This window comes from Branchiostoma belcheri, unplaced genomic scaffold, assembly GCF_001625305.1.
Source record: "Branchiostoma belcheri isolate BF01 breed outbred unplaced genomic scaffold, Haploidv18h27 scaffold41, whole genome shotgun sequence".
Classification (NCBI taxonomy): Eukaryota; Metazoa; Chordata; class Leptocardii; order Amphioxiformes; family Branchiostomatidae; genus Branchiostoma; species Branchiostoma belcheri.
This window is the reverse complement of record NW_017804032.1, coordinates 602,136-628,905: the sequence shown is the minus strand read 5'-3', so window position 1 is coordinate 628,905 and position 26,770 is coordinate 602,136. Positions and strand designations below refer to the sequence as shown.

Here is a 26,770-nt window from a genome sequence, read left to right as displayed (position 1 = left end):
ATTTGCTTTGGAGCAAATACAGCGATGGGTTCACCACATTTTACGACATGGCAGGGAAAGAATGAGAAACACAAGGGAAAACAATGATTTACATTGATATAACTATAATATGAAGTAACATACAACTAAAACAACAGTTGGATAGCTATTCCCTACTTTATTGGTTAGGATTTTTAATTGCATAATGCAAACTGTTGATTTAAAAAAAAAACGTTCATGCCCCGCATTCCAATGCTGGAGCAGAAAAGCTTGAAATACCTACCAAAACACTTGAATAAAGACATACTGTCAGTATGGAAATGCTCTGTGCAGGTGTTAATCAAGTTAAATCCCAACAGCCAATCAGCAAGAAATGCTCTGTGCAGGTGGAAATGCTCTGTGCAGGTGTTAATCAAGTTAAATCCCAACAGCCAATCAGCAAGAAGTATAGAGGAAAGCTGCATGCCTATTGGTTGATGCCCTGCATTCCATTGTGATGACTCATGCCCAGACGTGTAAACACGGCACACTAACACAGTAATACATTTGCTATAACACAGCCAAAAAACTCAAATAAAACCATTCTAAAAGCCTGTATCACAAAAATTTAAAAAAAGCCTAGGGGTATTTGCCCACTGTACCTCCATACCAAATTTCAGGACCTTAGGCCCTAAAATGAAGAAGCTGAATCCATTTAAAAAATGGCAGGAGAAGAAGAAGAAGAAGAAGGAGAAGGAGAAGAAACATCAGAAAAAGCAATATGGGTTCACCACCACTTCGTGGTGTGGTGAACCCATAAAGAGGGTTAGGATACTAGTAAAACGGTATGGTGGCCAAATTTTCCTAGCCACTTATTCTCCCTGGATAAATTCTACTGCTTTTTTTAAACCCACTGTGTTAGTCTAGTAGAGACTATGGATAAAAAAACTTTCAGTATTGCTTTCTGATCGGCTGTTTTCTAACGGACGGAGTTATCAACCAAGATTTGAAGTGTTCAGAAACTCCTTTTTTTCCCTAGAACTATTGTAGAGTGGAACTGGCTACCACCTAATACTGGCTATCTTCAAATATAGAAACCTAAGGAATCTGGTAGACAATCGGTTCTGACAAAAAGTTTCAAGGTTCTGACTAGAACTTGTCAGTTTCCAGACTTAGGAGCGTCGCCGCCATTTTCCCTCTCCTTCCTAACTTTCCCGCCAATTTTCCCTGCACTAATGGAGGTCAGAGGTGGCCGGCAGGAGGTGATATACTTGTCTGGGCGCAGTGCAGGCTGTTCTGTGTGTAAATTAGTTCGCAATCAATACTAAAGTGGGAGTCTCGGTGATGAAGTCTCTCCGTGTGGCGGGCAGGGGCACTTCTCCGCGCGGATCGATATGATGGGGGAAGGTGAGGTGGCGGGAAGCAATCTGCGGGAAGTAGTTCGGTAAGAGACAGGTTGGACCTCTGCCAGAGGACCATGGGAAGAAGAGGGGTGGCCTAGCCTCTACCAGGCTTCAGAAGCGGCTGGAATTTTTAGAAATTGGCAAAAATAGACAAATGTTTTACATACCGCAAAAGTGATACGGTTTGCTGTCCCCGGCCAATTTCTACTCTTTCCAACCGCTTTTGAAGTCACATAGATGCTAGGGATGCATAGCCATGGCCCAGGGTCTGGAATGGACTTGGTGAATGCAAGAAGGTTAAGTACCAGATTTTAAACCTCCTTGGTGAAAGTTTGGACAGAAGAAAAACATCAAGAACCGAAAATTGGGGATGAAAAATGTTACACTATTAATACGATCAAAAGTATGAAAGTAAATAGATGGAAACCAAAGGCTTTCAATACTTTAACTGTAAGTCTGATATATTTACAGAGAGGTGGGAGAGGAGATGGAGAGAGGCAAGAAAAAAGGCACACACACACACACACACACACACACACACACACACACACACACACACACACACACACACACACGCACGTACACGCACGTACACGTACATATACGCGCACACGCACAAACACAGACGCGTACGCACACATGCACACAAGCACACACTCACGCACACAAACTACAGTGTAACAGCAACAACGCAATATGTTTCTTTAATAAATCTCCTTGATACAACGTTTGTTAAGTTTAGCAACTAGTGTTTTCTACACCTAGGACAAAAATCGCGACAATTGTAGATTGTTATTGTATTCTACATACATTGTACCAAGAAAAACTGATTATAAGTAACTTTTTATATTTTGAACGCGCTTTGTGTGCCTGAGAAATGCATACAGTACCATGCACGGCGGGGATATTGTGACTAAGTAAGACCCGTGATGTACCCGTACTCCAAACTCGTGAATTTACCCAGTACACATGCATATGACAAATTACTGGGCTAGTCGTGGATGTAAATTGCTATAGAGGCCATGGGGCAGGCATATTACATTTGCTTTCAGCGGGCAAGTTGATTCATAGTGTGCCGGCTGAGTGTGCATAATTGGCGCGCTGTTGGTGGGCCACCATTTTTATTCCCACAGATGTCCGTATTAAAATTCTGACGGACCGTTACTTTTATTTACGGTACGCAAAATTCGTAAACACACCGCGCAAAAAAGTTACGTTTTTTCACGAACATCTTTCTAAAAGATAGAAATAGTATATAGAAGTTCCGGTAATTTTAAAGAAATAATGTGTAGTTTTGGGCACTTTTGTTATTTTTTCAATAGTTTGAGCGAAAAGAGTTGAGTTTACGGTAAGCGCAAGCGGGGCACCATCCGCGCTCGATTCGTGGGAAAAGAGGGATTGTATGCAAATTTATGCAAATGACAACAGCGTGAAATATGGGTCCGTTCTCCTCCACTGCATGAGAACTGCTTACTCTCACAGAACGTCGCCCCGCTTTCCCGGGAAAAATTGGACGCTTTGATCGATGATGCAAATTGATGAGGGAAAAAGAAGGAAAATAAATTGCCGTCATTTTGGCGGGAAGTCGAAAAGTGAACGTTTTCATAACGCGGCATAATTTTATCACCGTAGCGTTTTGTACACACAGGAGGAATCGAATAGTGGAATGGTTGGGGTCAAATTACCTTAAAATGTACATTCTGTATAATGTCCTTGCATACACCATGATAATACTAGTCTACAAATTCAAACACAATGTGCTTTCTACTAAATTATAGCAAAAACAACTTTTTTTACCTTATTTACTATACATATAGGTATAAAAAACATGATATCTATAAATCTTAATTTTATCAATACACTGCATGGAATAAGGCACGGTTTCGGGAGCTATCCAATCGAAAAAATAACGCAAGTGTTATCGAAACGCCTGCAGCTCTGTCTTATTCCAGTGTATTGTCATTTTGTAGTTGATTGTACATTATATAGAAATGAGAGGGATTCCCTGATTTCCCTCTATACTTATATAAAGGATAAGTTCTCTAGCGTTAGACTTTTAGATGAAACAGAAATATTCCTATTCCTTATGAAACTTGACAAACATGTATCGTTAGCTCCATATGTTCATACATCTACAACTGCCTCAAGAAGCGAGAAGAAGTTAAACCTGTAAATAGTAGTTCACATTAGAATATGTAAAGTAAGTTATTGCTGTATTCTTTTCCCCTGTTTATTTATGACCTTTACTTAGCGCTTGTAAGAACATAAACGTACAATAAATGTCTTTCATTCATTCATTCATACATTCATTAATTTAAGATTGATAAGTATTTCTGAATGAGTAGCCTTCATAAACGTATGTATGTTTCTTATAGTCTTTATACGTTCGACACTTAATAAGCATGGAAGGTTATATTTTCCGCGTTTCAGTACAAAATTAAGGAGGCAGGTGTTTCTTGACGTGTCCTTGAGATTCTTATCTCCGAGTCTACCTGTCAAGATTTGATAAATGGGTAAAATGTTAAAGATGTGGCTGGACAAGAATAGGCCATGACTTGCATGTTATCTGTCATCTACATTTTGTTTAAAAAACCCAACTTTTTTACCATTCTATTCTGCAGCCTAAGAATATTTTCTAAAGTTATAATATCACTTTTCTTTCTTGTGTTTCCGTTTGTTTTAAAGCCTCCTCGACACAAGCTTGAAATATCATCTTTATTCTTATCTTTTTACTCGGCAATGTTTGAAAAACTCAACCTTGCCCTGTTAATTGCATTCATTCTCTTCCGTTCGCATGTTTTTATATCGTCTAACACTAAAATTGCCCAATTTGCCAATTGTTGTGTATATTAGAGTAACCCAATCGGATGAGCGGCAAACTGACAACTATTATTAGCGTTCATTCCATACCAGATCGAGTTATGATTTGATTGACACTTGTATCTGATAACCTGTTTTACAACAAAGGACCCCTCCCAGACCGGGTTGATATTGCCAAGAACATTATATAATGTCCTTGGTATTACAGTTACGCGTTTACGCGTTGTACAATGGGTGTAGAGGTTTCAATATTCACATAAGAGCACGCCGCTAGAATTCCCTTTTTTTGAGTCGCATTCGAAAGTCGAGATTGTTTTATTAAAGCTATGGACTTGCAAATTGAGACCAACCGTTTAGCATATTTTCGCATAAGTGCATTCAAACGATGGTATAAAAGATGTGATGTTTTCCTGTTTTCAGCCTCATCTAAATTTCATGAGATATGGATTGGATGGTATTCAAACCCAACCATGTGCACATTGTGGCGGAAATCGTCACGTTTTTCTGACTTGTCGACTAATAATACTGATACCTTCGCTTGGCAATTATGTATACAGTTGATATTATATATTATATATTACCTCTTTTACCTTCGTATACGGAGGTCTTGTTTCCGGTGTGTCTGTGTATTTGTGCGCTAAACATATCGGGGATGCTGACAGAAAGTTAGGTCAAAGATCCAGAAAAGTAATTAAAAGGTTATCGTATTTCCTGTCTTCAGTTTGCTGCTATTCATGTTTGTTGCCATAGAAAGAAAATTCACCAAAGTTCGAAATATTTCAAGCAATTATGAGATCTTCAATTCTTTCAAGTGCATTGTAAACATGTAAACATGCTACATGAATGACCTTACTGTAATTATGTTCTAGGCCAATTATGACGTCGACCCACAATCTTACACCATATTGGTGGTTTTCAACTTTCTCATTGTGCCTTATGTTATGCTTAGCGCTTAGTTCGGTGTGGTACGGCATATTTATAGATGTGTTCTCCTTTTTTTTCTTCTTCAGAACCTGAATGGAAGTTACTGAAGGTTGGTGCCCTCGGGGTCAGGAGACGATGGATCGGGTGAATTCACCGTGGCGGTGGAAATTATTCCTCGGCTCCACCCACTTCCCTGCGCCGCCGGACTCCCCGCCGCGGCCCGGTCCCGCCCCGTGCAGGTGAGAAGAATGGGAACAAAGGACGCGGAGAAACCACGGCGAGCAGGGCCGGACGGACACACCGAAAGGGTCGTCACGCCGAGTTACCGGGAACACAGGCTGATGCTCACTCTTCCATCCGACTTTTCTACCCCCATGGTCTCAAACAGCCTGTAATGTACAGAAATGCATCTAATTATATCATACTCATTTGGAGAAGACATACCAACGCTGGGGAGCGTTGAAAATTTTATGCAAATTCATCAAACTCTCAGAAGAAGCTACATTGTCTTGGAAGCCAAAACCAAGAGCCGAGAAAATAAAGTAAAAAGTGATTTTATAAAGAGAGAATGTACTAGTATTAGAAGTTTCTTACTCTATCAATGAAGCAGAAGAAGACATTATAGAATGATTGTAAAAATGTGTATATAGCTACGTTCTCGGCAATATGTTACTGTCTAGATATTGATATTTTAAAGACGTTTTGCAAATAGTTCAATAGTTGCTGACCAAAGCTTCATTGATCTAAATATAGAGAAGTTTGCTTTGCTAGTATATTGAGCGAAATTCGTACCACGTGTTTTCCATTTTTTTCTTCTTTTTTTTCCTGAAAAGCTTTAGTTAGCTTCTGGTTGTTGGAACACTCAGGAAAGGATAATATCATAATTAACAGAATTTCGTTAAAATGAAGTAATTGTTCCCTACTTCAGGTTTGATTCAGAGTCATTAGTGTTATTCAGTATCGCTCTGTCCACTTAAGTTTTGATTCTTTGTCGGAAACAAATGGTAGTTAATATAATTACTGTTCACATCCTTTACATTGTAACGGTCCTCTTTATGCGGGCATTTGTTTGGCATGTCTGTGATTCAGAAGAGCAGATTTCCTAGCGGACAGAGCCCTTTGTCCTGCTCATCTGTAGAGCAGTGATGATTCAATCTGGCATTGTTTCTGTGTGATGTGGAGAGAGCAGGGCCTACCGGGGGGTACGGGAAAACCGAGAAGCGAGGAAAGCAAACCATGCATACATGAATTATTTGTCAGGTAACTAGAAGGGCAGCCAGGGTTCAACCGTGTTTTATCCAATGTTTACGGACTCGACAATCGTCCTGTGGTTTAGTTCCTTGTCTGTTTCTTACATCTCGATTTGTAGAGTGCCCGAAGTTTGAATGAACATACAGGGCGGTCAAGTGGCGAGTACTGAGGATCCTCACCTCGGAAGAATGGCGTAATAGTGTCGCATTCAGCCGCACTTTTCAACATACAGAAAGGAGACCTATCGCCTGTAACAATACACAAGAGTTTCCTCAATAAAGCGGCATTGTTCACGCATTGAGGCGGTTTGGGTGCGCTCCAGATTGTGTGTTTGTCTGCGTTTCACTTCGTGTTTATTTTTCAGAGCAGCTAACCGAGAACCAGAATGAGAAAGATGGATAGGAGGGGGGGGGGCAGTTAGTCATGTCTCACAAGTTTCCTCTAAATTTTTTTCTATAAAAAACTTCCAAAGTACCGCGTTTCTTTTTTCTTCTAACGTGTTTCCTTTGCTTGGATAAATAAATGGGACTTTATTCGCAAACACCACGGCAACTTAAAAATATGTGTCTTACGTAGAGGGCTACCCCACACGATTGCACGATTTACAAAAAAATCAGCGTGCTCGACGAAACGGAAATTATTCCCCACATTGGTATAAACGCGTGCTTTAGAGGTGGCGAAAATGTTATTCCCTCTCTTGACTGGATCATTAAAGGGGATGGGAGAAATGGTTGGGCGTTCGCCGCCCGTCGCCCGGGTAACAGCATCCGCTCGTGATGCGGTCCATTTGGCGGCTGAAGTCCCCGAACAATGGAGGAGTGAAATATTATAAAGTGCGTGGCGCAGCGGGCAGAGAAAGGGGCTTGTTTGATCATCCGTAGGGCTGAAAATAGCAGGGTCAATCCCCGGACTATGGGAACATTGTGTCCCCAGATTTTTCCCTCCTGTAGCTTTTGGAGTTCCAAGGACGGGCCGTAAAACAGCTTTGTGTATTTTTGTCCAAACTCGCTTTCCATACAACGTCTGTATTATGACAACAGATTTTATCTTTGGGGTGATGCTTTTGGGTAAAAAGTAAAAAAAAAGGACCGTAGCTTTTTCAGGCCGTATAGCGGCGGCGTATAGGGCCACTGCCTTTTACCTCCTCAAACACATTGTACGACCCAATTTAGATCTTTTAACCTCCTTGGTAGTAAGTTGGTACATTTATTCAAAGTAGAGTGAGGAAAGTCGTGTGAAGTGCCTTGCAAGGAATAGAACCCGTAACAGCTCGATTTCGTGTCCGCTAGCCTGTTAGCACTCAACTTTTGCGTCTTTTTTGTTGCTAATTTTTCAGACAAATTAATCCTTATTTTATAACAGCGACTGAAAATTTCTTCCGAGGTTATGAAACATTAAAGACTTAATGACCGTAAATGATTGTAAAATGTATAAAGTTGTAAAATTTAAAAGAAGCGGTTTCTAAAGATAGCACCTGCAGGTTAGATATGTGGTCGGAGGCGTGTTGCACAAATCCAGTGGCGTAAGCGGCGTTGGGGCGCAAATCCTCTGTTGTTTACGGTAATTTACGCCAGGGGGGAGGGCAGCCAGGTCAACCGTAACGCTCCCGGGTTGTTTAGTCACAACGGGAGGGCTGACACAATCTTTTGGTCCCAACAACTATTAAAACTACTAATGTCGATCACAAAGTTTAAAGAGCATTGCATCGATACAAGGGCTAGTTTTTTCTTCAGTGCATTTTTTTAAAATTCGTTTTTGGTCTAGCGTCGATAAGCGTAGTTGGAATTTATCTAAGGCACGTCAACTCTACTTTGTGAAACGAAGTGAAAAATTCAGCTTATCTGCAAGAATCAGTGGCTCGATGTGACAGCTTCAAACTTTCTTCAAGAAGAAAAGAGGAAGAAAATCTCACGCACGGGGACATTTTACTCACTTTCGGTTTGTTCTTCCGCAATCTATTGTTGCTCTAAATATCCCCGCCATTATTCAGCATAAATCATGCTTAGGATGTCAGGAATACTGCCGAAGATTTAGCAAAGATAAATGAAGCCAGCCCCAAGCGGCCTATCTCCTGACCCCATCGCAGTTGAGCCTCTAATTTTTTCTTACTACAATTAAGGCATTTATGGCCGGGGGGTAGGGGGGCTTGTAGCACCATGAATAACTTAGCACCTCGTACAACCACTTGTTGAGTAACGATGTGCCAACAGATTGGGGGGATGGTCACTGAAGGGGGTAAATATTCATTAGATTTACTGAAATACCGGTACTTGGTACATAGTCGCTAAACCGCGGGTGGCAAGATTATACCGCCGGGGTGTCGGGTCGTCAGGCCCGCCCGAAGCGCTGGTGTCCGCGCGGGGCACGACACCGGGCCGACGGTAATGTTGCGAAAATCCGCCGTGACGAATTCGTGCACAATACCGGTCTGAAATTAGCGCTGGAAAAACCGGAGGACGTCAGCATGTGTGGAATCTTTGGTAGGTAATCGCCTGAAGTACAAAATGTACAAACTTTTTTTTTGCCTTGAACTTCTTGAAGAATTGTTCATGTTATTTACAAACAGTAGATATATCTCCGAAATGATAGCATCAAAATGATAACGATAACATCAACACGCAGACGCCATTTTCTTATTGAACATTTTCCAAACACTCCAAAAACTGGAAGAAAAAAATATTCCTGACATTTTGTGTCAGACAGATGTCTTTCGTATTAAACATTTGTACACGAATGTAGGTAAAAGATGTTGCGGTACGATTGCGACTTTGTTGAAAAACAAAGCAACCAAAACGATCATTTCTTCTGCGTAATTTAAAGTGATTGGCCCGCGGGCTCGCCATTGGCTAACGCGAGCCAGCTGCTTTGTCTGAGTGACAGACAGATCGTACGAACTGCCTTTCTTCTCACTGAATGACGAATAATGAAAGTATCTGTTGGCAAATTGTGGTATGAAAGGCTTGGGGAAGAAATTATTGTTTCTTAAGTGGCGGGTTGACTATTGAGGAGCGGTAGGGCTTTCTTCGGCGCCGTTCAAACCTGATGGGACGTGTCATTGCGTGGCAAGGTGATCCCCTCTCCAACAAAGACAATTCGAACGACGGCGGATAAGAGTCAACAAGGAGCATTGTTCGCGTCAGGCAGTTTTGAGACGAGTGTAAACGTCTGTTCTATGTAGGTAAGGACACGGGTTCGCAGCCCAGAGGACCAGAGGTCGGGGCTTCTTCCAAAGCAGAAAAACATACGTACAGACTTGTGTCCTCATGTGAACCAAGGATAGGACGTCCTTTTGTGAACCATGTTTGTTACCATTATATAAGGCTAGAATCATTCCTCTACCTCAGTGACAACAAGAAAAATGCCAAGAAATCTAGCGTTCGTGCAATGATGATGAACTGTAAGATAGAAACGTAAGATAGAAATATTTGAAAAAAATCGCTATCTCGGCTTACAGTAAAATCATGTCAGAAATCGTTCATCTTTCACTAATACTTTTTCTAATAAAAAAATAAAGTCGAAAAATACACATCAATCGAAACGCTCAGATACCTTCATCTCTTCCACCTAGATATTTTTGTTTCACCATGGTGAACGTCCTTGGTTGCACGAATTTATAGACAAACCATAATTTAAATTACATGTTACCGTATTTAGTAATTTGATATTCTGTATTAAAAGTTTATGTTTGTAAATAAGCCCTAGTTTACGCAATGAGGTTACGGCTACAACGATATGTACTTTGTCAATTGGTGCATGAAGGTGCTAAATAATCTTTTATTCATTCCTTTATTATCCATTAATACAAGCTTTAGTTGTGAATAAACTGTTTATTGTGTAAATCTTTATTTACAAGTGCGTAATAAAGTTATCAATCAGGGCATAAGATCTTTGGACTGTTAATTTTATTTGTCCCCCATCAAAAATTTTCATGATGGCGGCGATTTCTAAGAACGTTCCGTTTTTATTGCGTCTTCTTTGTAAAACAGGACCCCCTCAAAGAAGCATGTTGTCATTACTGCATTAATTAGTTCTCACCCCATCAGTCATCATTATAAATAGTTCAGGGGGATGAATTTACAACTTAAAAGCGGTAAATAGGCCTGGTCCAATTCCCGGTTGACAGATTTGAAAACATGACTAATCCGCGGATTGACCCCTCTGACCCCTATGACGTCATTTCCGAATGTCAGGGTCATTTTCAGTAGTTCTCACGGGACGGGGGAGGGGGGCATCCTCCGAATCATATCCGTTAAAAAATTGTACCTGATTAAGAATATTGTGTGGGGAAATGGGGAAGAACACACCAGTCTTACGGTCAAGGTCACTCAAGGTATTGAGTAAGGTTAATATTAAGATAGAATCAACAAACAAACAAACAAACAATATTTATTGACACAACAATAATGACGTGAGATGGGTGTTCTGTTTTAAGCCTTCAATTCAGAAAGAGTAAGGCACTTTGACAGTTAAGGTAAAGAAGATTTGACTAATATTTATTACATAACTAACTGCGACACAAGCACTAACTAAATCCTACTACTACTTGTAATCTAAAAGCGGATTTTTTGGCGGCTGCAAAACAGTAACATTGCCACCCCGAAGGCTGGCGATAAAAATGATATCAGTAAAAAAAAAAAAGCACAACAAGAATTCGGAGACCTTATACTTCCATAAAATATGAGTTTTGTTAATGTTTTTTATTTTATTTATCTCATTGATTATGGAAATAAGGTCGTAATTTGGGAATTTCTGCTGCAGTACCAAGGCCAGCCACCAGATGGCCCATATTTGACCTTGACGTTTATCTTCCTACGACCAAGCTATGATCTACCAACACACCAAATATCATCCCAATCCGTAACGTCGTTCTGAAATAATGACACACAGACAGACCAGAAACAATACCTCCATTTTTCATGGAGGTAATAAAAAGCATACAGCACGTCAAAAATAAGCCGAAGCCGAAATCTCTGCTATAAGAGAGTAAGCCTGGTGTGCGAGACTGACAGATACCATCACAGAAGACACGGGAAGACACGGTACAAAAACACTCCTGGTGTGTTGGTATGCGTGCCCCCATCTTCAGGTAATGTTTCTTTACGTAGTAATAAACACAGTTCTAACAAGGACGCACTTGTCTGCATTCCACAGTGTCTACTGATCTCGGAACCAGACTTTTGGGCAATTCAAAAACATCTCCTTTTGAACATCAAAAGAAAACTCCGTTTTATAAGTACTTATTAGGAGGTTAATACTGGGGCCGGTTGTATATAAGGAAGGATTGAAAATAAATAGTTGGATGGTCAACAGCATAAAACTAAAATGACCAGAAAAAAGTCATAGTAAATGTTTCGCGCCTTACTTACGTAAAATTTGATAGACAAGTTTAGAAACAAAGCAAAATAAAACAATCTCTGTGAGACCAGTATTTACAGCTCATCCATAGGGCGACTTGAATATATTTGACTAAGTAACATCTCGCCGTTATGTACATCGATCAATTGGATGTCATTCCAATGTTCAAATTCATAGTTGAAACTGTCTTTCGGCCAGTCATCTATACATGGCTCTATTTGCGTCTTTTAATTTTATGGTCTTCATCTCTTTTCCCGTACAATAGACATCGTCTATATATTTTACTGAAAAGTCTATATATTTTACTGAACGGTCTATATGTTTTGTGTATTGTTCCGTTTCAAACGCAACATCTATAGTAGAATGTTTTCTGATCAAAAACGTGTAAGTTTTGCCACCCAGAATTAAATTACTTTGGATGCCTTTCAACTTCCTTGTCCTAACTGTGACTGACCTCCCTAACTGTGACTGTTCTGCTTGAACATTGTGAAGACCTTCCCAGTAGTACTATCCAAGCAGAGTTTGGGTTTTGGGTTATTTTAGGCGTATTTGGGCTTTACCGGGGATTCTTTTTTTGTACTGGAATTTTTTGGGGGTTGGGTGAACAAAAATTCCAGTGCAAAAAATAAACCCCGATAAAAAAGCCTAAAAACACGCCAAAAATAACCCAAACTTCTGCTTGGAGAGTAGGACCTTGCGGCTATCTGCTGTAGAATCTGTCGGCATAAACATGTGATCTGGACGGTTGAGCGGGCACTTCCTGACCGGACACAGGTGAGATCAGGTGAACCCCCAGGTGGGACAGGTGATCCCGCAGGTGTCCGGCCGGGCGTGACAGCTGAGAAGGCGGAATGTCCAGTTCTGTTCGCGCCGCGGTTTGAACTGACCGGTAGTACGCCAGTGGTCGGAAAAACGGTGAAAGATTGTTCCAAGGACATTATGTATAATGTCTTTGATTGTTCTTACCACCATGTCTGGACATGAGATTACAGAGGGAAACGGTAGCCTCTATCAGGCTTCAGATGCGGCTGGAAAGAGTGGGAATTTGCCAAATAGATAGATGATATGCTAGGGGAGTTGGTTAGGCTCCTTTTGTGTGGACCCCGCATGAATTTTTCGAACTGATCAACCTTTTCTAGCTCTATGATCTGATACCTGAGTGATGAAACATTGTACAATCTTTTCCAACATTGACATTAAAAATATACGTATCCTCTTCTACTCAGTTAGACTATTGCAAAAGTTGGATCACTAAAAATCGCCATAAAGTCTAATAAAAAAAGAAAGATAATCCCTACCAACTGATCCTATATTTTCAGAACTAAACAGGAAACAAGATTTTCCCTGGCTTAGGGCTTGAAAGTACTTTTGCTACTACCTGCCGCTGGGGGGCGTTGCACTAGTTGCGGCAAGGATGCGTTCCGAAATGGGCACTGAATAGTCACAGTGGAAAGTAGAATTACCAAAAATATTCAAGACAAAACGATTTAAAATATAGAATCACCCACCATCCAGATTTCGCACTAGTCAGAGAAAACTTCGTCATCATGATTAATGTATCATTTTTTTTTTAAATGGAAGATTCTAGGAAGCATTTTGGTTGTGATGGCTGTCTATAAAAGCATAAACAACATAAAATACGTAGCTTTCGTATTTGAAACAAATGAACAAACGAGCAAAATTTACCAGAAAAAAGACTCAACTTCTGTTAAGAGCAACGTTGTCTGACGTCATTTACGCTTAAAACAATGTCTCTACTGTGTTTCAAATCATATTAGTCTTGCAATTGATATTTAGTAATGCTCAAGAACTTGCCATACATTATACCTGTTGCAATAAAGTTTGATTTGACTTTTCTCATTATTTTATTCTAATCAACCCTATACCACAGCATCCTGATATCTGTGGGCCAAAAATGCTATTTAACTGTCGAAATGCCTGTGTGTCATAGGCTGGTTCTATATTTATGGGTGGTACCCTAAAATAAAGAGACACCTTACGTAGCTTGTTTCTGGGCTATTGCAGACGCTTTAAATATGAAATGATGCGGAAAATCCGCTAAGAAATGGCATCAAATGTCAATATCAGACAGATGTCCTCATCTAGAATATTCTTCTTTTTGCTGCCCTAAAATTGTACTCTCTGGCCAATGGATACTGCCTGGCTAATTTGATACTGTCTAGGATCTGCTTGGAGATTACTAAAATTGCATTGGATACCTCCTCCCCTCCGTATTTGCACGGCTAATTGGTGGACACGGTGAGGTATTATCGTGAAAGATGTCCAGGTAGAGAGACACAACAGCGGACGTCAGCGCGCAGGTCCGCCCCTCTGATGTACCGACTGTTGACACACGGGCCACTACAGTCTTTCACGGTCGGACGGATCACTTCTCCGCCTCGCATTACACAGACGTACCTGTCCGCACCTGCTGGAGTCTACCTGAGGATCACAGATCGGGTCCTCTTCCTGTTTCCGCCTGATTCCAAGTGATAAATGTACGGCAGGTGGGGTGAGGACAGGTTTACCTGGTCAGGGGTTCGAATCCCGTCTAAAGTGTTAACAAACATTCGCTGTGGGCGGGCTGGCAAGGCGAAGTCATCTTGAGTTTCCCCTCGTCATCTGTGCAAGTGTGTGTTTCAGACGAGTTGAACATGTTTCCATGTACCCGGCTTTCAAACTCTGTCTGTCGTTCTGTCTGTCTGTTTGTCTGTCTGTCTACCACAGGAAAAGATTATGGGAAGGTCAAACACACAAACGGACTACCAGTGGACTAGCCTAATCTACAAGCGTAGCTTTTGGTGGCTGCAAGACAGTATCAAATTGGCAGAACAGTATCCATTTGCCACCCGAAAAAAGATACCAGTAAAAAAAGAAAGAAAAAAAAGCAACGTCTAAAAACACGTCAAAAATTAGCCAAAGACTATAACGAAAGTTTATTTATTTAGACTAAACCTCTGCTTGGAGAATAGGGCTAGCCCCCTGCTGTGGCGATTTCACAACTGTGTGGCCCAAGGGCTACTGAAATTGAGATGGACAGGACAGGACGTCATATGTTTGTGAAAAAGATGCTGTGAACAGGTGTTTCTTGTCGGCTTACCCCATCCCCTCCCATTCCCAGTCAGAAACACCTGCTATATTCGCCCTGTTGTTAGTATATGTATTACACTGTATTACATGATGCAGTACTAGTAATAAATGTAACGTAACCTAATGTTAGCCTCTACCAGGCTTCTGGAGCGGCATATACTGTTCTCCTAGCGCGGACCAACTCCCCTGGCATGTTATCTCTCTACTTGGCCAATTTCTACTCTTCAAGTCCGAAGCCTGATAGAGGCTAGGAAACTGTACTACTTTAGCGGACTCTCGCCCCTGGCATGTTATCAGTCTATTTGGTTAATTTCTACTCTTTCCAGCCGCTTCCGAAGCCTGGTAGAGGCTATATGCAGTGCTGGATAAGACTATGCGACCGTTAGTATGTTGACATTACAAATTTCATCTCTTAAAGACAGCAGTTGTTGACTGACATGGTATATATATAAATTCTTATTCATCAACCACATGGTGTGTTACGCCGAAGGGCGCGGTTATACCGGCTATACCGATACATGTGATTCAAACAGACGAGGCCTCCTAGTGAGGTGAAAAATTACTTTCCATTCAACAAACCCAGGCTTACGTGAACCACGTGTAGGTGTTATACAGTAGTGCGTGGTTTCTTAATGTTTTCTTATAGTTCAGCCATAAGAAGGTTCTATTCTTGAACCAGCAAATACAACACAGTACCTTTGCTCGACTTTTTGAGGTGAGAAGAACCTTCATGCCAATCTTCAGACCGGCGCCTCCTAGCATAGTAGCATAACATCCAAGCAGATCCTAGGGTGGCAAGAGACAGTATCAAATTGGTGAAGTTTTTCTAGAATTCTTGTGGCACCTAAGAAAATAATGCCATATTTTTTTTTGTACAAATACAAGTGATATCATGAGAGAAAAAAGTGCATTGTAAAAGTGCAGATTCTAATGGACCCTCTCTGGCGAATGGATACTGCCAATTTGATACTGTCTTTTCCTCCCTTGGATCTGCTTGGAGCAGGCTTTACGACTGGCTATTTAGAGGGGGGGTTATAAAGCGCTTTGATATCACTTATAATTGTTGTACTTTGGTCTGCTTAAAAAAAAAACAAACTTGGCTATAGTACCCTTGTATGTTCCTTATGTATGTATGTCTAAGTCAAGTAGTGTATCTTTTGTCTCCAATTTTCTACATACGTCTGTAATGTGTATGTTAAGTCTAGACCTGTACCTAGCCCGTCGACGCCGTGGCATGAATGTACAATAAAGGTATTTCACTATATGTAGCAAGGGATCCTAGGGTGGCAAAAAGACAGTATCAAATTGCCCAGGCAGTATCCATTGGCCAGAGAGGGTCCAATAGCGACCAAAAAAGCGGGCCAAATATGAAAAGGTAACGATCATCTCCCATCTGCTTAGAGAGTACGGGAAGGGGACTTTCCGACGGAACTTACGTTGGATGGTAGGATGGTACCCAGGCTATAGGCACTGAACACGTTTAACGTCAGGTTGGGAATGGGTATTACCACGATGGCTTTCCCATGGGCAAAACACCTGGAACTTACGCACACGTATTATTCCTACTGCTAATTATACCGCTGAGGAAGCATCATCATGCTTGGTGGTGCCTCAGAGACTTGCAATGCGATCTCCCGTTCCGATCAAACCTATGTTCTCAAGAAAGGTCACTGGTCCTCCCAAGACGTTTGTTTACGTCAGTGTGTGAGTTTGTGACTTTGGAGATAATGATCTATGGTGAACAATACCCGGAAAAGATGCTACACCTGGGAAGGCTAGTGGTACTGCACCGCGAGGTGGCGCTCGTCCTAAGACGCGTCACAACATTCAAGTTAAAATGGCGGCTTCTCTCAGTGCGTTATAATAATGTATGTAATAGTTGGAGTCAACAAGTCGCTGTGTTGTGTGGTGTGGGTAGTTGAGGGGGAGTGGGGTTAACGATGCCAGCCCGCCGTGTTTGGGGACGATAATGTGCCGCTTCATCCCAGAAAATTGCCGTCTCGCACGGAGTGAACACCTGCCAAGGTCACCAGAGGTCACGGCTGAGCGGCGTTGCCACTTCTAATTATGATCCACCAGTCCCGCAATTATCTAGTCCATCCAGTAGAACGTGCGTCATGCCGCATTTTAGCTGACTCATTTTGAAAGATTTGGGTCTCTCAAGGAAAAGTAGACCGTGAACCTGTGAGGTTGATTTGTGGCAGTCGTGTCAAAGGTCACTCGTAAAACAGCCTCACCCCCTCGATCCTTGTCAATCACTCGGGATAAGGAAATCATGCAGGGTCTTGATTTGTCAACAAATTAAAACCAATCATGAAAAAGTAACAAGGATCGCCCGAGTACCTTTTAACACTATAAACTCATTGCGTTTACTTCAATTCTTTTAGTTTGGTTCATTGAATGCTGTTGATATTAGTTTGGTCTTTTTTATTTGCCCATTTCGTCGATCTGCCAGTTGACACAGTAAAGTCTTTGTTCCACCAAGGCTATTTTTGGTGAGGTCAAGACGAAACAAGTCACGTAAGTTAAAAATGTGCCCTGTGGCGCTAACTTGTCAACTGCCATGTCATTCTAGTCGGCAAAGAACGTTTATTCAGTTAATAACTATATATGTGTGCGTTGAAACTAGAAAAAAAATAGAACAGTTTGCGTTACAACGAGAACATGTAAGCACAGTATTTGTGAAATATATTTTTATTCCGGATCGTTATGTATTACCCATTTTCAAATTATCATGTAGGCAAATCTATTTAAAAAGTAAATAGCTATTCAGTGATAACCGACTGAAAGTTATGAGTTATGAATAGATGCACGTTTACTATGTCTTTTTCAGAATTCATCGAACATAGTTACTATATACTGTACGAAACATATGCCAATGTATAAAATATGTGTTGGGGGGGTGCAATATTTTGACAGACCAATTGCAATGACACCAGTGTTACCAGATGTCACTTCTGCGCATTGCTTATACTACTCTCGTCCATTTATACATTTACTTATACAACTAAAAGCCGGAACTTCAGTTGCAAATGTCCCATATCTACCACTTAGGCAAAGGAAAAATTACTATAATTTTGCATCTAATTATAATGTCTCCGTTTTCCCTCCAAGACCTTGTCGGTCAAAGGGTCCTTGAAGTCAAGGACAAGGTCGTTTTTCCCGCTTTAAATTACACTCTCTCACGGTGGACAGCTGGTTTTGCCGTGCTGGGAGGGGGAAGACAGTACCGGTATTGTTGGTAACGCCGACGGTTTTTCTGTAGATATAGGTATAGTACCTACCCGCCATGGACAGGTGTTTACGTCTCAGGTAAAAATAGCGCTGTATAGTCAGCCCTTACCCACTTATTTCTTTTGAAATTTCAGGGTAGCAATACGAAATATATTCTGGATTAAGACATCTGCGTGATATTACTGTTATTTTTAGCCCATTTTCGGTATTAATTAACACTTGAAGCCTTGGAAATAGCAAAATTAAAACTACATGAGAACTCACTTTATTTTTTTAGCACCAGCCAAAAATAGCGAGAACCAGCCTTCGTATTTACCTAATAATGGCACATTGAAAGGATTCTCTACTCGTAAAATGCAATGGTCTTTATCTATGGAATGAAATGTATCAAATTCTTCATGTAAAGAAAGGTGAATAACTTTGAGCATCTATTACTATATATTTTGAAGAATCCACGATGAAAACTATGCTCAATTTTAATACTCTATATGTAGAAGTTAGGCTTCAGCTTGTATTTTAATCAATGTTTTTCTGGTTCCAGATTTTTCTTGAAACTGTAGACAGTCTGAATCGATAAGGTGGTCTCACAGCATCAGAACTAATGATGATGATTTCAGTGTTTTAGATTAAAGGCGCCGTGAATTATTGGTCTAGGCTAGGTCACAGTTAATGACTCTCCAAGCAGATGTTTCGGCTTATTATGTTTACCAAAGGAAAACATATTGTTTTTGCTACGTTTCTTCTTCTTCTCCAAACAGTGACCTCTGGCCTAACTGAACCAGACTGTCTCTCACCATGGTAACTGGTGTTGGGTTACATCATGTTGCAATTTTATAGTAGGAGGGATTTAGACTCCTGTACCATACATGGTATGGATGTGATTGAGTAAGAATTAACAGAGCAGACCATATGCTTTGCAAATTGTTCTAGTTTTTGACGTGTTTTAGTCGTTTTTTTTACCGGGCTTCTTTTTTTGTACTGGCATCTTTTTTACGCCGGCTAAACGTATTTATTGAACACGCACTGTTATGCCAATAATACTGACTTGCAGCCACCAAAGGTTGTGCTAGGAGATTACACAGTAAAGACATGTGAGGGCAGTGAGGCCGTACCCCAGTCTTTTCACAGAGAAAACGACATGAATCGATGTAGATTTCAGCCTAATCTCCAAGCATATATGGATAACTTATTAGGAAAGTGACGTTGTTTTTTTAATTTCCTGGTAACTGATATAATGGTATGTAGATGGTACGTATCTTGCTGTCGACGCCAAGACTTCTTCACAAACAAATTTACGATACCAAGTAACAACACAGTTCACTAGTTCTGTTCCGACGTCTTCGCGACTGGAATGGTGTCCAGGATGCAGACTTGTCACCCTAGCGGTGTGCACAAGTACTGCAGGCATACCAGGTGCTGGGACGTGTGACTGTTGCAGAGACAAGCGAATGGAATTCCGCCCTTCCTGTGCATCTAGGCGTTTCCTTCATCCGTTTAGAAGCTCTTACCTGATAAGGACAGTTGATAAGACCTCAGGAAAATGTGGTGAAACGTAAGACAGCCCCCAAGAGACCTAGTCACCCAAAATGTCATCCCCGGGCTAGTTTTAAGAAGTTTGCAGTTAGCTGGGAGTGGTAATAGGGAGTGGGAGCTTGGTATAATCTAGGCAAGGATGTTGGTTAATCCGCTGTCGATGTCTCGCTACTTGGATACGCTCCACCGAAAACGGATTTTCAGTATCGCGTATCATTCAGAACTATTGGAAAAATTCTTGTAATTACACTGAAAGAATACTGCTGTGTACCTGAACAAAGCATCAGGTACCGGTGCAGAGATTTAGGTACAGGTACCGGTACCGACGTGTAGGTACAGGTACTGGTACAGAGGTTTAGGTACTGGTACAGAGGTTTAGGTACAGGTACCGGTACAGAGGTTTAGGTACAGGCACGGGTACCGACGTGTAGGTACAGGTGCTGGTACAGAGGTTTAGGTACAGGTACCGATACAGAGGTTTAGGTACAGGTACCGGTACAGAGGTTTAGGTAGAGGTACCGGTACCGAGGTGTAGGTACAGGTACTGGTACAGAGATTTAGATACAGGTACCGATACAGAGGTTTAGGTACAGGGAACAGAAGGAAAGAGGTTTAGGTACAGGTACTGATACAGAGGTTCAGGTACAGGTACAGAGATTTAGGTAAATGTATCATGAGTACTGAGGTTTAGGTACAGGTATCGGTACCAAGGTTTAGGTATAAGTGTAGGTACCAAGGTACGTATCTCCAATGAAAAACATGATCGTGTATGTATATAATTCAGAGGCATTGGGAAATGAACGAGAGAGAGAGAGTCACGTAGAGAACATAACAGAAGAAAGAAAAGACGAGAAAGTTAAAAAAGAAATAGCTAAGAGATGTGATAGGAGGAAAGAAGTAAGCATAGTACTGATGAATTGTTAAGAAAGAGAAGAAAGTAAGGATATATGGTGAATTGTAGGTTATAATCGTTTAAAGATCGCTGAGAGAAGTGGAGTAGTCATTCGTCTGTTTGTGTTAGTGTGGGGCCGACGTTCTGTCATCCTGCATATCGCAGTGCGCTGCGCTCCCACAGGGAGAGTTTCCCGCTCCAACACTTCCCCTGATGCCTGGCGAGCGCGCCAGGTCGTCTGCCAGACCACACCTGGTGGCGCGGGCGGAGACATCGCGTCGCCAGCTGCCTTACCCGGGTCTGAGTCGCCTGGAATCTCCCAGCTCCATCAGCCGCGGGCGCCCGGGATAGCGGGGCGGAAGGCCAGCGGACCACGCAGCGGAAACGATTCGGGAATCCTCGCTAATCCCCGTAAGACCACCGGCAAATGGCGATTGGAGCCGATCGCGGCTGTATCGCGTTCAGTTCCCGCGTGACCTATTGTGTGGACGTAGTTTCTGGTATCGAGAACGACATTCTGATGTAGTAGGTTGAAGTATAGGATCATATTGCTGCTTGCGGGTAAACGTCCTAAAAGTCTTACTTCTTTGGAAGATTCCATACAGAGTTTCGGTGAAGGAGGAGCTAGCTAGCCTAGAACCCAGTCATGATAGGTCGCTAGTGATGGGGCAGCGGGCCTTAGCTAACAAGATAGCCTATACCAGGATTCATAAGTGGCTAGAAATAGACTGAAAATATGCCAGGAAGCGGCAAACTGTACTCCTTTGGCGGACCGACTCCCCTGGCATGTTATCTGCCTAGTTGGCCAATTTCTACTCTTTCCAGCGACTTCTCAGAAGCCTGCATGGTAGAGGCTACTAACTAGACGAGAATCCGGGCTAGGAAAGTTCTATATTGTAAACAATTATACGGTGGCAAAAATCAGGAGGAATAGGAACAAAATGGTCACAAGAATCACGCTAAATACAGACCATTATCCCAAAAAGACTGCAGCTGCTCCATTATTTTCTTCCTCTTTCAAGGTACATGTATTTGGATACTAGAGAATTCCTATTCACCTTTTCTGGCGATTTCGCGCTTATATAAAGTAAACGTAAAAAGTCCTACGGAACAACAGAAGGAAAGCGAACTTCTAGGACCCGAAAAAACAACTTGCTAATCGAAGTTTTGAGCTGGAGTTGGTTTGGCCTACCGAATAACGATAATATCGTTTTGCAAATCCATAGCTGAGGGGTTAGTTTCAATCAAAACAATGGTATACAATGTGGGCATACGCTAACTACTAAAAGAAAGAAAGGTGGAATACACAAATGAATAAAAAGCAGAGTAATCTAAATCTGTATTTACTTAAGATATAGAAAAAGAGCCTGATTTCTTTCCTGCAGGAAATTGAAGATGAATTGACCAAAGTTTTGTTGTTTAAACTCTTAAAACGTTCAACGGGGGGCAATGCCATTGAGCGAGCTGTCACTACTCTGCAAGCAGAGGTGTAGGTTTCGGCTTGTTTTTTTACGTGTTTGTAGCGGGCTCNCTTTTTTGTACTGGTTATCTTTANACCAGCCTAAGAAATGGTAACTGTCTGGCCGAGTTGATACTGTCTTGCAGCCACCAAAAGTTCTGTTTGGAGATAAGCTTAGCCTCTACCAGGCTTCGGGAGGCGGCTGGAAAGAGTAGAAATCGGCCAAATAGAGAGATAACTCAGTGGAGTTGGTCAGCTAGAGTACAGTTTGCCGCACACGAAAATAACTGTACTCTCTAGCGGACCAACTCCTCTGGCTTGTTATCTCTCTGTTTGTCCGATTTCTACTCTTTCCAGCCGCCTCCCGAAGCCTGGTAGATGCTAGATACGCTGACATTGCAGGCAACGCGTACACGCTGTGAAAGTTTTTCAGCACCAAGGACGTACCCAACCAGACAACAATACCGTCTTCTTTCCGTCGGGTTGCATTCAAACGTTTCATTCCATGACGTCTCTTCAACCACCGTACATACCACGTTCTTTTCAAGTAGCCCATGGATAGTTAACGACTAAATAGCTATCAAAAAAGAAATCCACCACATCTTCCTGATCCACGTGTCTACTGAGGGGTAGTAATTATTTCAACTAGAAGATGGTGATTAACCAGAAAGAAACTGGAGATGGTTTTGTCCAGTTGTTTAAATGAGGAGTCTAAAGGCTATCAGAAAAAATGATGAAAGTTTGACAGGATATCAGAGATCATTATGACTGAAGGGATGGAGCTTGTTAGGGATTCAAGGCATTTCAGTTTTAGATCAGTAGTCTCTGTCACTAATGGTCTTTTCTGAGGGTCCTTGTTAAGGGACGGTTACGTGGGACTGGATGAAAAGACCGGACGCAAGATCAGGTGAATAGAAACCTGAGACAGAACCAGACTAAAAAACAAATTATACAGCTGCAGAAAAATGATGATGCAAAATCCGTCTGTGGTTGCATAAAGTGTACTTTTACTGAAAAAAAAACTGGATATCAAAATAAAAACTTTAACAAAGATGTTATACACGGTCGCCCTGTATGAGAAAAGCTGTTTTGAAGCACAAAGTTACTCTCAACTTCAAAATTCGCGATAACTGAATGAAAAGTTCCATGACAAAGGTTTCCTTCTAGCCTGTAAGATACACTAGTCTTTTAGAATCGTCGCCATGTAGATATGAAAAAGCTTTCTAATAATCAGAAAAAAAGTTAATCTCCAGCCATAAGTTGCCGTATACTTTGTACAACTGTTACGTACATAAAGTTTATTCATATATACGTGCGTCATCGTACGAAAATCAACGAAATTTCTAGAAGGCAATTAGTCCGTTGAGTTAATTTTCTTCCCAGTGGGTTCTGAACCCGTGACTCGGAGAAAAGGCGAACTAGAGGGTTCTACCCTCGCCTAGTCAGTAGTAGGTTTAATTTGATTACTACGTTGAGGTGCCGCGGCCTGTATAGAACACCAGACGGCCTCTCCTACCCTGCCTGTCCGCTACAGTCCCTCTAGGCTCCCGGTCTCAGCGACATTAAACATCGTAATGAAATTAAATCTGATCTAATTCTCGTTGCGCCGGCCCGGGCCGCAGACAGTTTAATTTGAGCAGTGTCCCATTCAATCCGCACCGGTGTCGCATGTGGTAATTGGTGATAGTAGAATGGCCTCAGGGGAGTCTTTTCTGCTAAGCGTACGTGTGTTTCACCACGAAAAAATAAGTAAAAACAACATAGAAAATAACATATGGACGGATATATGAGAAAAAATCTGCGTCAAACAAGGAGCGTAGAAGAAATGGTAAAAAGAACCCAGGAATGAATATGAAAAAAAGAATATACGGATGAATATCTTCTAAGCGTACGTGAAAAATAAGTAAAAAAACATACAACATATGGGTGGATATTTCAGGAAAAATGCGACCAACAATGTACGGCAAACATTGAGCGTACAAGAAATAGTAAAAAGAACACAGAAATGAACATAGGAAAGAATATACATGTGAATAAGGTGAAGACAAATAAAACAATGTACTGACATATGTCAACTGTAACGACCATGTGTAGTAAAGAGAACAAAGAATTTTAAATATGAAAAAAAAATGTCGAGCTTAAGACTTACATGTAACTATCACAATAAAGTCTAAAAACGCTTAAATCCATTGCGATCACCAAAACAAACGTTCATACCACAAAAGTATTAATATAACCAAGATAGAAAAGAACATATTGACAAATATAAGACAAAAGTAAAACAATTTACAACAACTAGAGCGTAGGATTTAAACATCAAGTACGCCGAAAATAATCTATGGAAAAAATAATCATGAAAACAAACATTCATACCACGAAAAAGAAGAACAACATAGAAAAGAATGTATGGATGGATATAAGACAAAAATAAATATATTAAAACAATGTGTCACACCCAGCGTGCCAGATCTAACAACAAAGCCAGCGTTCGTATTGCAATTTTGCAAGACAAAGTAAAAAGCAACAAATGGATACATATGTGAGAAAAATATATATCCATCAAATAGTGAGCAACATGTAACAAACAAACAAACAAACACAGAAATAAGTAAAATGCTAATTGCACATGTCAAGGCAAACTGCCATACCGCACGAAAAATAGTAAAACAAATATATAACCGAATATGTGAGAAAAATATATCAATCGAAGAATGTGTAAGAGCGTTAGATGCAAAAAATGCTAATGCAAGTAAAAAAAAACTTAAAATGCTGAAATTAATTTCATACGTCGAAGTCAACGTTCGCATCGTATTTCAGAAATGTAAGAAATATAGCGATTGTTGCCATTTTTATGTACCCCTGTTTCTGTTCTTAACAAAGAAATCAATTGTGTATACAGTAATAGAAAAGCAACTGATATTCCGGTGTCATAATTTACACACAAAAAATCTGTACTACTGATCTTTTATTTCTCATACCAAAAATTCTGAATCTGATTTAGAATATAATCATACCATAATCTACGCAGCTAATCTTCTTTTATGTAACTTTTCAATTATGCTGTATCATTTTAAGGCTTAAGGTAACGAAATTAGAATGAGCAATTTTGCGATGCCGAATGAACCAAAACATACTAGAAAGAAATATTGTATGTGGAACATGGGAAATATGCAACAGGACAATTTCTGGACAATTTTGCGATGTATTTCGTAAAATAAATCTCACAAAATTTTGAAAGTGCTAATTATTATGATCCCAAGCAAAATTACTTTCGTCGCTGGTCTTGAATAATGTAAAGTTTAAACTACTACGAATAGAATAAAATGTCATGATTATTTTACATTATGAAAAGTTGTGAAAACAAATTGATTGATGGAAAGAGGAGAACGTTAAATCATGTACCGACGTGTCATCGGACCGCGAGCGCGTTCTCGATTTTTTCTGTGCCCAGATTTGCGGCAAAGTGCGGCAATGACTTGTTTATGAAATGAAGATACATGGTCACACATACGCCGTAATTCAGTTTCACCGCTTGTAATCTTCCCCGGGCTCCCGAACCTGTCATCGGCGATAAGAGAGATTTATCCCGCTGTGAGCTACTTCATCATCCGATCTCGCTCCGAGATGTGCCCGTTCGCGGCTTGATCTGAACGTACATCAAGGCGGCGGAGGCCGCTGAAAGACCAATGATGTGCTCTCTAAATTGAAACATCAGCAACCACCTTGCGTCGCCGGCTCCCTCAATGGTTTGTTACCCGCGCGAGAGAGATTTAAAGCGATGTTTCTGTCAAAAATCTATTGATCCTATTTGTTAAGGGAGATACGCGCTGCCCTGAGGGCACTGGGAATGGGAGTCTATAACCAAGCCACTTTTCCGCTACAGAAAAGGACGAGGCGAAAAGATAAAGTGAGCTTTTGTAACACCGTACCTTATGGAAAGCTGGTTTTCAAAAGGCGAGATACAAATAGTGGTTGATTCTAAAGGATGATGCATCTTCCTCCGGCTATCAGCGTTAGGAAACTTTGAGCACTTCATCATCCGAGGGAGAAACTTTTGTCCGAGGGACGTTAAGAAGTGTAAGGAGACCGTAAATTTTGGCAGGGGAGGCTAGAAAGGAAGGATCTTGTAGAAGTCGTACGTTTAAAAACCTGGTCTGGTCGCAGAAAGAGAACATCAATCGCACGATCCCTAGGTCTGCTCCCAGGTGCGTACTTGATGTACTGTTCTAAACCTCACCTACGAGGTGTTGAAGAGTTTAGCATCGCGATTTTCTCTCGAGATTTCGGGGTTACAATATTGGCAGGGAAACCTGGAAAAGTCTAACGCTTGACGGTTCTTTGAAAAGCCACTAGGTAAGTTTCGGAGTATTTTTGACTTAGTTCTGACCAAATACCACCGAAAAGGGTCTATCTTACAGAAAATGTCAAAGATTTCATTCTAGATAGTGTTAAAATCGTTTCATGGCTATGTAAGTTTTCAGTATGAAGTAACTTCCACGTTTTATATAATATCATATACATGTAGGACATAAAGGATGGACGTTACGTATACGCTGTTTTGCCAAACTTACCATGTATCGCAAGTAGAGTTAAAATCTTTTCCACACCTTTTGGTGCATTGGTCTGTACCTACCTCTTTCTGTATAGCCCTTAGGCCACACAGCTATGAAACCACTACAGCAGGGGGTTGGTCTAATAGTAGTGGTATGCGTTCGACTTACAGACTCTTTCTCATAAGTGCTAGGTACTGGGCAGTATGTACCATTTTAAAAGTCTTTGGTATGACTCGGCCAGGATTTGAACATGAAATTTCAGTAACACCTACGAATTAGGGTTGATCATCCATAACCT

General features: G+C 41.1%; 1 long non-coding RNA gene across 1 annotated transcript in view; it reads left to right on the top strand.

Annotated features, from left to right (window-relative positions):
* Positions 1-5,665, top strand: part of LOC109477862 — a 66,398-nt gene extending 60,733 nt beyond the window's left edge. The window contains exon 4 of the long non-coding RNA XR_002140697.1: positions 5,192-5,665. This is a non-coding gene — a long non-coding RNA (uncharacterized LOC109477862). The remainder of the gene's footprint in view (positions 1-5,191) is intronic.
* Positions 5,666-26,770: the final 21,105 nt, after the last annotated feature.